Source organism: Polistes dominula, unplaced genomic scaffold (assembly GCF_049000335.1).
Source record: "Polistes dominula isolate Pdom_NZ unplaced genomic scaffold, Pdom_raw_medaka contig_18, whole genome shotgun sequence".
NCBI lineage: Eukaryota > Metazoa > Arthropoda > Insecta > Hymenoptera > Vespidae > Polistes > Polistes dominula.
Window position 1 is genome coordinate 4035618 of NW_028301164.1, and position 18405 is coordinate 4054022.

Consider the following 18405-nt stretch of genomic DNA (forward strand, 5'->3'; position numbering starts at 1 on the left):
AAATGCAAAATTCTCTCTTTCTCTCTCACACGTTTGTTTCTTGTATACAAGAAAATCGTGTACAGTTTATAAATGGATATTAGAGAAGTATATTTTATTTAATTAGTAATAAAATAATAGAAATAAGTGATAACTTATTTAATATCTTTTTTGTTATAACTTTTATATAAATTACATCTATTTTTTTATATCTTTTATGTTATAATTTATATATAAGTGATAACAGATAATATATAAATATATCTATTATAATATAATAAATAATTAATATAATAATATAATAAATATATCTGTTATAACTTATATATAAGTGCTAACTCATCATAATATATAAAAAAGTTAATTCAAATAAATCCATCTAAATCTTTTTTCACTGTCTCTCTCTCTCTCTCTCTCTCTCTCTCTCTCTCTCTAACTCTCTGTAGTTTTATTTCTTTCCTTCTCTTTTCGTCTTACATTCTCTTTTTCACTTTCTCACTTTTTGTTTATCTTTTTCTCTCTTTATCTCTGTTTCTCTTTCTCTTTCTCTTTCATTCTCGTTCTTTCTATACGTAAGTTCTCGAAAATAGATCTGTGAAAGCTGGTAAAACCCCGCTTGCGAAGTTTTTCCCCCTCTTCTTTCGCTATCTTCGGAGATCACTCCGAGAACGACCAAACGATATACTAAATATAATTTCGCTGATTAAACGAAAGCAACAAAAGATTATCCGAGTGGTTTCATAGTAATCTAAACATGTCTTCTTCTTCTTGCGTTTATCAATCACAATTTATTGAGATGATTTAATTTTCGAATTTCAAAAATAATCAATCATACTAGACAAAACATTTCTAAGAAAATTAAAGATTACATCAATATCAACTATTTTTAAAAGAAAATACGAATCTAACTGAAATATAAATTCTCTTCAATTTATAAAACTATAAATCGTACAGTTCGATAAAGTAAAATTGAATGAAAACAATTGCATATAAAATATACAAAATAAGATAATAAAATAACTTAGGGAAAAGAAGGAAGGAAAATAAATTTTCTCGTATCCAACAAATCCACCTTCCAACAGAATCAAAGATTAGATCAAAATTTAAAATAAGAATAGAACGGAATAAAACAGAATAGAAAATGTGTGTGCGTAATGTAATAGAAAATAAGCAAATAAGTATGCAAGCAAATAAGTAACTAAGTAACTAAGTAACTAAGTAAAGTTGTCATTCTCTATCTCTCTCTCGTACATACACATATGCAAACTTTCTCTCTCTCCCTCTTCTCTCTGTCTCATATTCGTACAAATACACAGAAGTAAAAAAAAAAAAAAAAAAGAAAAAAATAAGAAATAAAAGGGTAGTAGGAAGAGTCTTCCGCGGAAGGCAGAACAGCGGGAGGCGTGGTTCCGGAGGCGTTATTGCCGATGCATGGGTTGCGTTACGATCGCTTCCCATAACGCATCAATCTCACAGAAGATCCCTCGGGATCCTCGTATGGGGCCCTGTCCAAAGCTTACCCGGGCTCATCCGTCACGGAGCTCGCTCCTGGATACGCGTAAGTTCCGCGTCAAACTGCACACACACACACACACACATCTTATCATAAGAGTTATGTGTCTACACGTGTTTGTTGTCTATATGTATGGGTGTATGTTTGTGGGTGTATAAGAGTGAGAGAGAGAGAGAGATGGACATAGCAAGCAAAATACCTGTGTGGAGCAACAGCAGGTACGAAGGCTACCTTCGATTGTACCTGTATACTACGTCTTGGACCTTTTTCCAAGGCCCTCTCTCTACCCTCCTTCACCATTATATGCTAACGCCCTTTTACGACGTGTGGTCTTTCTGCTACCGGTTGCCGCAAAAGATGTTCTTGGTTAAGAAAACACGAACGTTGTTCGAACACTCTCTTTCTCTTTCTCTCATTTTTATTTCTTTTCTTTTCTTTTCTTCTACTAACGTCACATATTTATTTGTTTTTTTTATTTTTAAAAATTAATTAAAAGTAATTCAGTAGAAATTCGTGATATCGTAAAATAATTTATAAGTTAATGAATTGTACGAAGTAATGTCGTTGGAATATGTTTTTATTTGGTTCAATTTAAAATACATTTTTGTTTTATCAAACTATTGTCCATACGATGATTTATTTTTATCGTCAACATTTCGTGAGTGCATCGATTTTATTTTTATCTTTATTATCAGTATTGTTTTATGATTGTTTTATTATTATTACTATAATTGTAATTGTTATTATTTTAATCCGAAACAAGTAATTGACCGTATATTACAAATTTGTTACGATCGTATTTTATATATACATTTTTATTTTATACTCTCTCTTTGTACTTTTATTGATACCTAGTGATAAAAACATGTCGAATAAATTTTATTAAAAAGTTTGTTTATTATTATATGTTACAGAAAAAAAAAACATAAATGAAAGAAAATGAGGGTAAAGGAAAAGAAAATGTTAAGAAAAAAGATCTTTCTCAGTTGTCTGAATGATCAGCGAATTTCAAAGATAAAGTTGAATAAAAGGTAACGGTAAGATACGATATATATATATATATATATATATATATACATACATATGTATATATAGGAAGGATGATAGCAGGAGGTAGAGAGGTCCTTTGCAAATCCTACAAAATCCTTCGAGACTTTCGGAAGGATCAGGAAACGTCGTCGAAAACGGGTCGACCAAAACGTATAGCAGTCGACCACCACCACATTGTTCTTTGAAACCATTCGAAACTTTGACCCAGGATGACGACGACGAAGATGAAGAAGCAAACGAAGGAACGAACGAACGAAGGAACGAACGGTGAAACCATTTTGGTCTGATACGTGGGAGAGGAGTTTAAAGGAAGATGGAGGACAAACCGAGAACCTTCCAATACTATACTACACTACTACGAAAACCACTAAGTAAGGACAACTTCGATTATCGAATTGAATTATTAAATGGGTCTACTTTTACTTGGAAATTCATTGAAATTGTTACAATAGTTCCATACTCGTAGTATAAAAGGATTTTCATTTATTCTATAGCAATCTCAAGGATTTTTATGAAACATTACTGTTCCTTTTTTTTTTTTAAATATTCTAATTCATATTTTATCTTGATTTTAGTATTAGTTCGGTTATATGTAGGTTTGACCCGTCCTATTTTAATGTGAACACATTTAGATAATATATTTTAAGATGGTCATATTGAATGATTGATAAATATGATTCTGGAAAGTTTCCAGAAAAAAGGAATAAGATTATTTAGGATATCTTTGGTTACTAGTTCGATATATTAAAATTATTTTTTAGCAAACGGACAATATTGTCAATAAATAATACAACGAATGAAAACACATATATTGCATATAAATTTTTGTATATATTATTACAATTAACAAAAAAGAAAGAACGTATTTCAACATAACTCGATTCTCTCTTTCGATCGTGAGTTGATCCCTATAGAAATATACCCTCTCGAAATGTTTCCATTGTTCATAGAAAGAGTGAATACAGGACAGAAAATGTAAGAGAGAGAGAGAGAGAGAGAGAGAGAGAGAGAGAGAGAGAGAAAGAGAATAGTTGGGGCAGGAAACTGAAAGTTCTCGGAGAACGTACGACACGCCATCCGAAATATATTCAAACGTTGGTCGTTGTCCTGCCGCGATAAGGGTGGATCTCGGAGGGTTGACAAGGGTTGTGACGAATGTGTTCGCGAGAAAGCAGGCCGGTTTCTCTTTCTCGTGGAATTTGCTTTAAAAGGAAAACTCTCACTCATTCTCTTTCTCTTTCTCTCTTTGTGTTCACTTTGCGTGTTCTATTCACCATATATACAACTAAACCTACTACGTTAACGTTTTAACATTGGTTAGGATACTATAGGATAGAATACGAATGGAAATATTTGGAATCTTTGACCCAGCACGCATAGGCTCAGGAAATCAAATCCCTCAGTTATCCTAGATACCCCTAATGCTCGGACTTCGATCCTGATAAACGAACTTTACGAATGTGACACATTTTACTCCTTGTTAAATATTCCTTTCCTTATTGGAATCTCTTTATAGGATTTTACTTGTCGACGTTTAAACGATTTTTTTTTTGTATATTCCTTCTTTATCCCTTCCCCCTTGTTCTGACCACTTTTTCTTCTTCTTATTTTATTGTCTAACGGGATAAAAAATGTGAAAGGTTATTTATTATTCGTTTCGTTTCTCTGACAACAAATAAAAGTGGTACTTTAGGTATTATGGTTTTTTTTTGTTTTTGTTCCAAAGAATAGTTTTTAATTTAAACAAATAGGTAGGTAGGTAGAGAGAGAGAGAGAGAGAGAGAGAGAGAGAGAGAGAGTGGTGTACGTTTTAGAAACAATGATGATGAGAAAATGAAGACGTATCTTTTCAGAAAGGATCATGATAAAATGAAGTAGGCACGGCTTTCCACCTTTCGTCGCGGTACTTCTTAAACGATACTCGATTCTTCTTTTGATTGGGTCACGGAGAGCACGCTGTCAGATACTTTATAAAGAGAAGGGGTTGGGAGGGAGGGGATCTCTCTCTCTCTATTTCTCTCTCTTTCTCTCTCTGACATTTCCTTTCTTCTAACAGTTACGGGGGAAAGGCGAGATCGGTTTGAGATCAAGACACGAACTTACTAAAACACAATGTAGTATCAGTCGCGTTCATAATAAACCGAGATCGGGAACAATTTTCTGTAAGGTTAAGAATATAATAATCCATCAGAAATCGGTCAATACCTTTCTAATAATATTTCTTTACTAAAGTTGTTTGTTATTTTGTTTAATTTGGTTTCCATTTTTTAAGACGAAAATGATGGATTTTTTTTTAAGGATAAGTTGTATTATATTACTACGTTTAATTACGGTAAATATTTATTTAAAAAATATTGTTTAATATAAAAATAGTATTATGGTGCATTAATATATATTTACTATGTATTTTATTATTCGAAATTATTTCAAACACTGATTACTATATATATATATATATATATACTACTTAAACGTGATTTTTCTTCATTTATACTTTCAATATAAAATTTATTAAAATAAATAATTGCCACTTACCAGTAATAATTATCGAATAACCTACTTCTTCGTATATCTCGTGTAAGGATAAAACGTATATACTTTTTAATCTGATGACATTCAATTTCTTCTGATATAAATTAAAAAAAAAAAAATAAAATAATAAAAAAATAAAGAAAGAAAAATTTAGTAACACCGGTCATCGATAATTACTACTGGCAATCAACGGTGTTAATAAATTGTTGCTTGCTTCAGAGACGAGAAAGGAAAGAATAACGATAAGAGAAAATAAAATGTTTTTCAATAGGGGGGGATAAATAAGAAGAAGAAGAAGAAGGTAAAAAAAAATAAAGTAAAGCAAGCAACAAAGATGTCGTTAATGAGACAAGCTCGAAATCGATGTTACTCGAAAGATCGTTTCGTTTTATATTACCACAACCGATCGGTATTTGCATTGGATGACGCGAAACCTGCAATAAAACGAAAGAAAAGAGACACATACACACACACACACACATACACTCAAAAAATAAAATAAAAAGGAAAAAGATACATATACACGTACAAACATTTAGAAAGTAAGAGAGAGAAACACTGACGGGTATAAAAAAGTTTAAAAAAACACACACATAGATATACACACGTTTACAATAAAAAAGAGAAAGAGATGCACTAATACGTATACGTATGCACACGTACAGAATATATAAAAAAAAAAAAACAAAAAAACAAAAAAAATAAAGAGGAAAAAGAGAGAAGTGTTACGGTATCGATGGTGTACACCGTCCGAGCTCATTTATCATAGTTAAGAGGCGGTTAACGAGTGACAGATTGGATCGCCCTTGCTATTATTCAACGATCCTTCGTACCTGCACCGATTTATCTCGCGACGTTAAAATCCCTAAGAGTTGTGCTCTCGCGCGAGCGCAAGCGAGCGAATATCTTGTAGCCCATTCGTTCGAATTGCCCATGACATTCTTACAAAACGATTCACCTTATCCTTTCTCTCTCTCTCTCTCTTTCTCTTTCTCATTTTATTTAAGGTTAACTTTGTGTAACGAAACAGGTAAAGAGAGAGAGAGAGAGAGAGAGAGAAAACTCGTCGTTGTCGATGCCGTATCATCGACACGGGATCGAATTCGTTCTGTTTGCTTTTTTAATGGTGGCTTATTACAAGCAACGGTAATGTTTGGCTTGTGTTAATCGTCAGAATAATGCACCGAAATGTCCGGTAAATATTTTAACTTTGTATGGGTACTCATGGTGTAAAAGATTAAAAAAAAAAAAAAAAGAAAAGAGAGAGAGAGAGAGAGAGAGAGAGAGGAGAAATAATACCGTAATGAATAATTTATCGAGAGGAACATGGGACAACAACTATGGACCAGATACTGGGATTTTCGAAAATCTCGTCGTGATCGTATTGATGCTCTCCTGGAACTCCTACACATGCACACATATACAAATACACGAGCTTACATGAATACAGATTTCTATTTATACATATAAGTTAGAAATGCTTTCCCCCTTTTTCTTTTTTTTTTTTTTTTGGTATGGGTTGAGAATATTCCTATGTGTGTGTGTGCGTGTGTGTGCGTGTGCCTTGCGATTTATCACGCGCCATTGCTTATTTTTGGGCGTGCGAAGTGCGTCTATTTGGAAATCAATAGAGCCTGATTTATCATAAGGAAGAAGAAGAAGAAGAGGAGGAGGAGGAGGGGGAGGTGGAGGAATCTGAGGGAAAAAGCAGGACGATATGCGATTGGAAGATACTACCTACCTTCTTGTAGTATAAGAATGAGAGAGAAAGAATGTATCTTTCTTTCTAAAGGGGGAAAAGTATATATATATGTGTGTGTATCTGTATATCGTATATAGGAAAACCGGTATATTTTCTCCAAGTTTTTCGGATATATCTCATCCAGTGAATTGCCTTCGGCAAATGGCGCTTACTCGATTTCCGATTATGCGTGGCTGTTTCGTTCCTAGCTATCCATTACTGGAATATAATTATATCTATATAGATGACGTCTACGATCGATCAGACCTATCATGTTTAATATCTCTCATCTTTCATCTTTTTCTTTTATTAGACTTATTTTAGCCTATTCAAAAAACAATATTTTCTTTTTTTTTATTATTATTTCGTTAATAACATGATAGCATTCTTATTATTCTTATCATTTTATTTATGTTAAGTGTTAAAGAATATATTGAGTTTAATTATCTTAAATATCTATTGGGAATGATTTTTTTTTTCACGTGATAATTTAGTACAAATTGTCTATTTAATTTTGTAAATTTTTTTTTATATTTTCTATATTAATTATAATTTCATTTTAATTAATTGTAATTTATTTATTTTCTAAAATGTAAATGAAAATGTTTCGAGCAAATTTATCAATGTTCTCGAAAAGATTAACTCGAATAATTTCTTTGATTATTTACTTTTGGTTAAAGTTGAGTACTCGTGTAAAAAAAAGAAAAGATAGGGGAGAAAAATAAAGATTAAAAAAAAGGAGGGTATCGAGTGGTTAAGATTCTTGAACGAAATAGATTCGTAAGTAATATACTCTATCTCTGTTACTCATTTATTCTATTTCTCGATTTCTGTCTTTTTCTATGAAAGTCTTTCTCTTCATAGTGCAGCACCCTTCGAATCACGCCACTCTTTTGCTTTAGCAATGGGTACAATGCCTAGGTCACGTGCATTAGCATCCCTTCGAGAACGGTCACGTGCCACGTCAGCGAGCACACGTGTCAGCTCATTCGACACCTTCCTATTTCATCATGGGAAAACGATATTCCCTTAGTAGAATTGCTGGCTCGAACTATGATTTTCTTTTAGCTCGTTAACAATTATTATTATCAAGAGAGAGCCCCATTTTTTTTTTTTTTTTTAACCGATCTTGGTAAATTCAATTTTCTCGAAATTATTTCTAACTTCTCGCGTTATTTGAAACAATATTGAAACAAATCAAACGATGAGTAGAAGTAAATTAATTAATTTAATTATCAAAAATAAACAATATTTAATTAGAAACAATTTTGAAGACATATCAATCGAAGTTTGACGTGTTTACAGACATTACAATCAAAATATTATGAAAACAAAATACCTCTCCTGCAACCTTAAATATTGACCATGATCTTAGAATCAAATTATTCAAAGCGTAATTATTTTCTCATAGATTACCTATACCCTTCGTATAATACAACAAAGAAACGTGTCGGTAAATCAGTCAATTATTTTCCCCAAAAACCGGTCAAGAGATCTTTCGAATTGAGATACAGGAAATGATTAAGTTAGGCCCATGGCATACTACGAAGTCTTACTCGGATAAAGATACTACAGTTAGTATGGATGGTAGTGTAGTTGGGAATTTATCTACCGGAAATTTTCCTTTTTTTTTTTCTTCTACTTCTTCCCCCATATGATGGAGAAAAGGGAGGGAGGTGGAGATACCTTGGGATCCCCATAATGGGCCATCGAGTTTGACACGACCGCTTATTTCTTTGTGTGTTCGTTGAACGGTTACTGCTTGTCTCCGACCGCGGATCGTGCTTTTAGTCAAGAAGAATGGATCCTGTCTATTCTTTTTTTTTTCCTTTTCTCATTTAACAATCATCATTTTTCCTATTTCTTGATTTAAGACCCTACGCTCGATCTAACATTGTCGAAAAAGAAAATCTTTTACCTTTGAATCTCTTTTTTTTACTCGCGTACGCCACACACACACACACACACACAAACACACATAGGTAAACACGTACGTTCTTTTTCTTCTAAAAAAAAAAAAAAAATAATCGATTTATATATAATAAAAAATACTACGTGAAAAGAAATAAAGAAGGTTCATTTGTAAATGCTTCAAGCACATGTAAAAAGAAATGGAAATAAAAAAGAAAGTGTACCTCCTTTCTTTTCATGGATTGAAGTAACGGAATATGAATTATTATAGTTGCTATAGAGACCTTGGAAGAATAGAAGAGAAGACCCATCCTAGGTATAATCACCCTAACTGTGTATACGTGAGTTGGCTGTCATACCTAAAAGTCGTTCAAGTAAATTAAAAATTACTTTCATTTTATTCTTCTACTTTTAGTTCTTCTTCTTCTTCTTCTTCTTCTTACTTTCCCTTTATGTATCTCTGATGTAATACCATAATGGATCGGACCAAAGTACGCGGATACACCAAACTGATTTTTTTATCATTACAATGTCCGTCCCTATTTGGTAACCCTAAACCAAAAGAAAACGTAACGAGAAAGAAAAACAGAGAAAGAAAGGGGAATAGGGGAGGGGGAGGGGGAGGGGGAGGAGGAGGAGGGAGAGGGGAGGGACTTCTATCAACATTCCCAACGTTCACCCCGTCATTAAATTCATCGATTTGTTTTACTGAAACTATAGACTGAAGAAAGAAACGAGTAGGGGGGCTTGGGGGCGGGGGGCAAAGTCGAGAGGGAATGGAACGTGGGTTTTACCAGAACCGATAATTAAGCAGGAAATCAGATGCTGCTTTCTCAACGATTTATCTACTGAAGAAAAAGAGTATAAAGAAAGATAAAAAGAATGGGAAAGGGAAGAAAAAAAAGGAGAAGAAAAAAGAAAAAAGTGTCCCCTTGCTAATAGGAGGTACACCGATAGAGGAGGGTGAGAGGGACCACCCTCGATCCCAAACCATTTGTGTTTGTCGATACGCAAGCAAAAGATGATGTTTGTTGATCCACATGTATTTCGTATGTACATATTATAACATTCACGACGAAAAATTGATTGCTGTTGCTTTGCTACAGGTTTGTCCTGCAAACCTTTTCCCTTCCTATTTCTATCCCTCTTTTACTTCTCCTCTTCTTCTTGTTCTTCATCTTTTTGACGAAACTTTTGACGAATATCAGAAAGAGTAGAAGGGGGAAAGGAGTGGAGTGGGGAGAAATAAGAAAGAGATAAAAGGAGAAAAGAGAATAGTAGTGTATCATCGTAATAAGGGGAACAGCTGACAGTGGCACATACTACGCGGCTGAAAGCAATTACGAAGCTGCCATCATCCCGCTTATTTCTATGGGTTTTCTCTTCTCTCTCAAGTTTTTCCCCTCTTACTGTTGCTGCTACTGCTACTGCTGCTGCTGCTTCTGCTGCTGCTGCTGCTACTTCATACCCATTCTCTCTCTGTTCTGTCTCTCTTAACCATTTTTTTCTCTCTTTACTAAGTAAGTCGAGTAATATCTATGAAATCGCAGCCGCCTGCAGATCGTAATGTACATACCTATATGTATATTTATACATCGATAGAGTTTCTATGTATATGTGCGTGCGTGCGTGCATGCATGCGTGAGTATAAGTAAAGTAGATGTTAGCATAGTCGAATATAGCTTGTATTTTATATTTATAGTGTTTCCGAGTAAATGCACCGGAACATACGTATTAGATATCTCTTTCCTTCTCTTTCTATATATATATATATATATATGTATGTATATATGTGTACATAAACGAACATACGTGGTAAATCGTATTGAGAGAGAAAGAGAGAAAATCGACGATGCGTGCGGGTCGGACTTTGAACTTTCGTTTTTGGAGCTCCCCAAAGCGCGTCGCGAGCATGTATATGCATGAAGGATCTCTTAAATCTCTTTTCCCTCTTCCTTTTTTTCCCTCCCCTCCTTCTCTCTTTAGCAATCTTTTTGTTTTTTTTATTATATTTCGGTCTCTCTCTCTCTCTTTTTGTTTTTCTCTGTAAGTTTCTTGATCGTTCTCTTTCTCTCTCTATCTGTTTAATACACTACTATTCCACCTAACGTCAGAAATAACGTGCATGATAAACGCGCTAGGTTTGTAGTGGTTTATACAGGTGTCCGTGTTTCCTATCTACATCTTTAATTCGAGCGATCGTTAAAGCTACACGTTACGGAGCGTAAAGATGGCGGAGAGATAGGAGAGAGAGAGGGCGGACGTGACGATCGTTAAAAAGTTAGCGGAATCAGCTACGAATGTGAGACTCGGGTGAACGACAAAATCAGATATCGTACAGGAGGAGAAGATGTATATTGCAGTCGATGCGGAAAAAAGAAGTAGAAGAAGAAGAAGGAGAAGAAGAAGAAGAGGAAGGTAAAAAGAAGAAGACACAAATTTAATAAGATGAAAGAATGAAAAAAAGGGGAAAGAACTTTGTCGAAATTGCAGTCCTTTTAACCGAACCTCATCGTCTCGTTATCTTCCGGATTCGTTTTTCTTAATTTATATATGATTACTAGGATGTTCCGGTCACTTGTTGATGTGTGGTTTTGTTATAAAATGTTGATTTAATATAATTCTATAAATTATTTAGTAAATTATAACAACTCACAAAATAATAACAATTAGAATTAAATAAGTTTAGTTAGGTTATATGTAAATATCAAAACAATTGAATTGTAATACAGTGCTATCTATCGAAAACTTGCAGTACAAAACTATAGTGCGGTATAAAAACTATTCTATGAGTAATAATAAAAAGTTAATAAAAAAGAATAAACGTTAATGATAAAATAAGTTGAAAAATACTCACAAAATAAAAAAAAAATTTCATTAAAATCGGTTCAGTAGTTTGGAACTTCATTTGAAACCAACATTGTGACACTGCATTTTTATATATAAGGATATAAACGTGTAAATGTGTGGAATATAACGTATAGTAGTTATAAACGATATACTAACTCCAATGACGATGACCATTTCGTGGTTGGATAGGACAGGTTTTACTTTACCCCATCCTGTCCCCTTCTGCTATTTCCCTCCCTTCCCATTGAAATCGCATTTAGCGTTGGCACGAGCTCGTCCGATAAAACTTTCACGGCGATGATCGTTCACGGCCGTTACCTCGATCGCACGTTTTCCCCCCATCGACGTAGAGAAAATTTATGCGTTATGGCAATTCGAAAAAGATAGAGAGAAAGAGAAAGAAAGAAAGAAAGAAGGCAAGGGCGGAAGGAAAGATGACCGTTCGAGCAACCACTACGACCGATTCGCACGATTTCCGTCACGGATGAAAGCACGGTTACGATCTTCTTTCGATAAACAACGTCATTGGCTTATTACTGGAGAAAAAAGAGAAATAAAGCAAAAATTTTGAGAGTATCCAAAATTCAGTTATAATAAATAAAAAATATCCAAAATATGATAAAAATATTCAAAAAGTAAATTATACTATATCTGTATAACTTTTCTCAAACAAACGTAAATGTTTTCCCTTTATTTAAAGATTCTTGGTAATGACGGATCATCAAGATCTCCCTTTCTTATTGCGAATTAGTTAAAAAGAAAAAAAAAAAAAACAACTTAGAAATGAGCTTAGGTTGTTCGAGCACGACACGCAAAAATGTGACCCATAAAGCTCACTCGAGTCGAGTTCTTGGGTCGACGCACTCGAAAAACAAGTCCCTCTCTTTCTCTCTTTTTCTCTCATACACACAAATACACACACACACACACACATTTTCTTTCTCACTCTTTCTTTGCTCGTTTGACATAGCTAGTCGGCTAGTAGCTAGCAACGCGACTCAGCATCGTCGACCACTTGCTGGCCAGATGACAAGGACTCCGCGTGTTTCCTCTCGACGTACTTTACTCTCTTTCTCTCTCTCTTTTTTTTTTTTCTCTTTCTCTCTGTCTTTGCATGGGTAGTACTATTCTACGTATACGTGTGTATTATATGAACGTGTATGAATGCGTGAGTGAGTGAGCACCAGAGAGAGAGAGAGCAGAGGCCACGTGGCTTGTCTCGTGTTGTTTTGGAGATTTCCCCCTTACTTCTGACTCTCTTCACCACTCACCTTCTCCTCCTCATCCTCCTCCTCCTCTTCTTCCAACATCACCACCCCCACCCCCTTGAACAAAGTCCAATCCCTCTCTTGGTTTCTCCACTTCCTCCTTTTTTCCAAGTAGGCCTTGCACGGACTCTCCCATTACTGCGATGAGCCGACGACGAAAATTACGTCCATACTACGTCCCTTTCCCTTCATCACCAATCTTTCAACCCAAACCATCCTCCTCTTCTCTTCTCTTCTTTTCTTTTCTTTTCTTTTCTTTTCTTCATTCCCCTCCCAACTTTCAACGCTCAACCCACCCTCGCGCATGCACCACCGCGCAATACACTACTCTACTCTTTTTGCTCTTCTCTCGTAGCTAAATGCGATGCTACTGCTACTCTGCTACTTTTACTGCTTGGCAATCCCAAGTAGAGTTACCAACTTCAACAACAACAACGTCACACCGGCCGTTGACATCGCATTCGCGTTATTAGAAATCCCTATCGGAATTGGAATATATTCAACACGCTATAGATAGATCATTCTAATTTTTTTTAACTTAGTGTACAGGATATCTTTTATCGAGATTATTTCTATTTTTTAATGCTAATATTTAAGGATTTATTATTTATAGGTTATTTAGGTTTTTAGGTACTGCAAGTTTTCAATAGATTGCGTTGTTGAACAATTCAATTGTTTCGATATATTTACGTCCATATCACGTAACTATTCTTGCTTTTTATATTTTTTCGTGTATTATTATTTTATGTATTTTATTCTTATTGTGGTATTGTTTTGTGTGTTGTTATAATTTACTAAATAGTTTAAGATTATATTAAATGAACATCTTATAACAAAACCACAGCAATGCGTAGCCGTAGTATCCTAGTAATATCAAATATTAGTAACAAGTTAAATAATGTTTTAAAATATTGTTTAATGTACCTAAGTGAAAAATACTAATCCATGTTATTATTTTAATATATTAGTATTTAACATTAAAAGGGTTTAAAAGATTCTTAACATCTTTTTATATACCCAATATTCTCGTACAAGTTTTATAAACTTTACATATAGAATTTAAACATAATCAAAGAGTTAATTCGATACCTCAGTTATTTTAAAGGCATGCACATCTGTTTTAAAACAAATATTCTTATTCTTCTGAATATATTTACCCAAAGATTCTAATCATTTTAACCGGTTTTAATTTAGATGCTTTAGAACGAAGGGGAAAGGTAAGAACGTAAAAAATTGTGTACTTTCTTTAGAAATGAAATGAAGCGTGTTTACAACGCTCCCGGAATTCGTTCAATAGAGACATTCCTTTTCTTTCTAATATTTTTTATTTTCCCCTTCGTTCAAGAATCTTCAAGGAAATATATATATATATATATATATATATATATAAAAAGGAAAATTCGATTCTCGCTTGATAAACCCTCGTCCGAACAAACTGTCACTCACAGATCTTACGATGCGCGAAAGAAAAATGTTGATCTGTTACATTTCCTGTTTTTTCATTTTATATCTCCATACATACACATTTCTTTTATTTTTCCAATAGACACACACATACACACACACATACATCTACAAACAAGTGTAGTTTTTTTTCTTCGTTTTCATCATTTCTCTTCATCTTCATCTTCATCTTTTTCAACTTCTTCTTCTTCTTCTTCTTTTTCATCTTCACGTTCGTACGTTCGTCCTATTCTATTTTTTCTTCTTCTTATTTTTCGTAGTAGTTTTGTAAGAGATCGGACGATGCATTGAAACTCAAGACTCTTGAGATGGGTTGGTGCTATTCAGGTTCGGTAAGCATAGCCTTCTTCTCGTACCTTCCTAGGGATATCCTTATGAAAAGGAACGTGGACCTAAAGAAAGGGCCAGTCCTTCCTATGTACGATGCTATTCAACTTATTCATTCGAATCTTGTACCATGGACCTTCGATCGGGGGGTGGGGGATGGTCCTAATAGACTAGTTCTCAGTCCTTGGCCCTTCTTCATTCGCGAACAGTAGAAAAAGGAACTTGGTAGATGTGGAATAGGAAAAGAAATATAAGAATAAGAATAAGAATAAGAATAAGAATAAGAAGAAGAAGAAGAAGAAGAAGAAGAAGAAGATGAAGATGAAGATGAAGAATAAGTAGAAGAGAAAATAAAAGAAGAATGAATCAACCGGCAACAAGAAATGCATAAAATCATACTACTTTTCTTCCACCCCCTCCTCCTCCTCCTCCTCCTCATCATCCTCCTCCTCCTCATCATCCTCCTCCTCCTCATCCTCCTCATTCTCCTCATCCTCATCCTCCTTATCCTCCTCCACCACCTTTTTCTTCTCTTCTTCTTCTTCTTTTTATTCCTACATTCCTATTTTATACTTTGGTTGTCTCATTGTCATGTTCCAGACTACTACTAATACTAATTCCAGTATTATTATTACTAATACTACTGGAAAGTTTGAAAGATATTTTCGAAAGATACGGATCTATCCTTCTTTCAGTGAACTACCTTTTCTTAATTTATTATTATTATTTTCTTCTTCTTCTTCTTCTTCATCATTTACCTGTAGCGTCTTCCTTACACTAAGAAATGTCGGTCGACGTGTTCATTGTGATCGAAACGTGAAAACGTGCTTTACTATTCGAAAGAGGAATTTGCTGTGACATGACAACAATCATACGAACATTTTCAAATCACGTTGATCTATTCCCATTGAGGTAGATTTGAGATTATAGTGTGTCAGAATTTTTAGTCGTTTTTCTATTTCGAATAATACTATTATTATATATTTTTTCTTATTATTATACTTGTGCCTTTTTCTCTCTCTTTTTTTTTTTTTTCAAAGGTAACATTCGATATTTTGTATCGAAATAAATTTAGAAAAAAGAAAATAAAACATTTAAAAACAACAACAAAGTGTGTTGAACGATTTAGATTTGTATTCCCAATTGTAAAATCAATTATTTCAATCTAAAAAGGTGTGTTAGATAAAAATCTAACTTAAATATAATATAAAAAGAAGTAAGAAAAAGAAAGATAGAGGTTACAAGAGAAATAATGTTTCAGGTTGACGCTATGTGTATACGGGTGATAGAGAGAAGGGTTGGGGTGGTGGGTGGGTTGGGGAGAAAGGAGATAACGTTATTAGATTTAGAGAACGTCGGGATTCCTCGAAGGAAGGAAGGGAACGGCAAGAGGATAACTCGTGGAACGCGCTTGGATATTTCGTACGTGCGAATACTCCAGATTCTAAGCGAGATTGTCTCCGGGGGAGCATAACTTTCGGCGTGCTCCAATTTTTGCCCAGTTTTGGGACCACCCAGACCTTCTTCTTCTTCTTCTACCACCTTCTCCTCCTCTTACTCCTCATCCTTCGGGGGTTCGTGATTGAGGCATTAGGAAACCCTGAGAAGAGTGACGCGTTAGGAACGCCTAACTTCGAGACCTTAAATTCTTTTTCTTTTTGTGTTTTTTGTTTTCTCTGTTTTTTCATTTCTTTTTTTTTTTTTTCGTATTCTTTACATTTTGTACTTAGCAGACGTCGAATCACGTTGCGAATTTTATTCGAGTTTTCTCTATAATACATTTTCCATCCCGTTTCTAAAATGTTTCCTATCTGTCTATCTATTAAGGGTTACCTACGTGAGTAGCTTACCTTCTAACGAAATTTTAATACCGAACGATTTTCCAACTTCGTATTTCTTGGAGAATGAAAAATGATGGTTTAATGTGTGATCGATGTTAGGATAGTCTTTGAACATTGCTATGTGGAATTTCAAGATTAGATAGATACATTGATTTATAGATATACAAGATGTGATATATAACCATTTGTAAAAAAAATAATTTACTAATGTGTCGTCACATATGTTTGTAATTAAATTCAAATTTTACGTGATACCCATAAATATGTTCCATGTATTTTTTTTTTTAGTAAATTTATTGTCAGAAAAGATTACGGTATAATCAAATAATTCAATAAATCATAATCAAATAGTTTTAATCTTACTATTTGTTTTAAAATATAATACATGTTCATTAAACTGACCTAACAACTTTTACTTCTACTTCTTTAGAGAAATCAAAAGGAAGCAGAAAAAAAAGAAAAAAGGTATAAAAAAAAAAAAAGAAATAAACGATAGGACTGCAGAGTTCTCTTCATTCGAGAGGAACGCGGCCCGATTGTGTTCATACAATGCGTGCCTGCGTGCCGATTGTACTTGGAACTCACGTGAACCGAAACCTCTCTCTCTCTTTCTCTTTCTCTTGCTCTCTTTCTCTTTCTCTCTTCGTACCACCGTTAGCAGCTTTTCGAGGGTCGAGATAGTTTCTGGATGAACGATAAGGACGACGATTAAGCACGTATTACGTCGAAAGGAACGATGAACACGCTGGTGGTAGTAGTGGTGGTGGTGTACGATCATAGTTAACGAGCATGTACTAGCATCTATTATACAGGGTGAGTCAGCTGAGAATAGTCACCTGAATAATACTCGGAACTATTTTAATTATTAGAAGAAATACTTTAAATCAAAATTATTATTTCATTTTCCAAGGGGTGGGGTAAGTTTCATTAGATGGGGGTGTGGAAAATGTTTATTCTGTCAGTTATAAAATGTGCTTAAATGTTTAAAGTTGTCGTCATTATAGTCATTTATATCAAAAACAATATAACTGTGCACTTAGAAATCCCAACACATTATTGATTAATTGATCTGAATAAAAATGAACATGCACGATCACGTTTTTCTCAAATCATTTTTCTATCTATCTTTTTGTCACACTCTTACAACTCTTAAAACGATCTCGATTTCTCCACGATGACGACTACTGACAGTGTACGTTTAGTTTATTTTATTTCATTCTCTTTCTTTTTTATCTTTCGTTCGAGATTAATTCCAACATCTGTTATGTTTCAACGAGGTTCCACTTAAAGTACTAGGTAGTACTTGGACTAGCTTGATCGACTAGTACTACAGGAAGATAAGTCTGGACTTTGTAAGCGTCAACGCAACCTTATCACGTGGACGAGATCTTTTTTCCCCCGTCTTCATTATTTTTTTTTTTTTATTTCTCTTTCTTTTATCTCGCGAAGAAGAACTTTCAAGGCAATTCGAATGAAAATGAAAGAGCCTGACCTCGTTGGGGATCCGACAAAATCTTTTTTTAATCACGTACTCGTACATGCATATGCATACATACGTGTAAATCTAGTGTCTGTTTGTGTGTGTATGTTTCTATGTGAATATTTAAAAGAATGATTTTTTAGGGTAGACAAGGGTCGTCTTCAAAGTAACTTAAGAAGTGACCTTGGAAATTCGCCACGTCATACATTGTAATATTGTATACTAAAAGTCGATCGTAAAAGTTGCTAAAAGCAGCAGGTGTTCTTACACGTCCTTGGTCAGTTCACTCTCTCGGGTGGACGTCCTCCATGAAGAAAACTGCATACTATTCGTTTGAGTTACATACAATAAGAACGATTATCTTATTATTCTTTGTAATCTCTTATGACCTTTCATCAGAGCTTTTACTTTTAGCTGTCGGAGCAAACCGCCGTTTCCATTGTATTTCT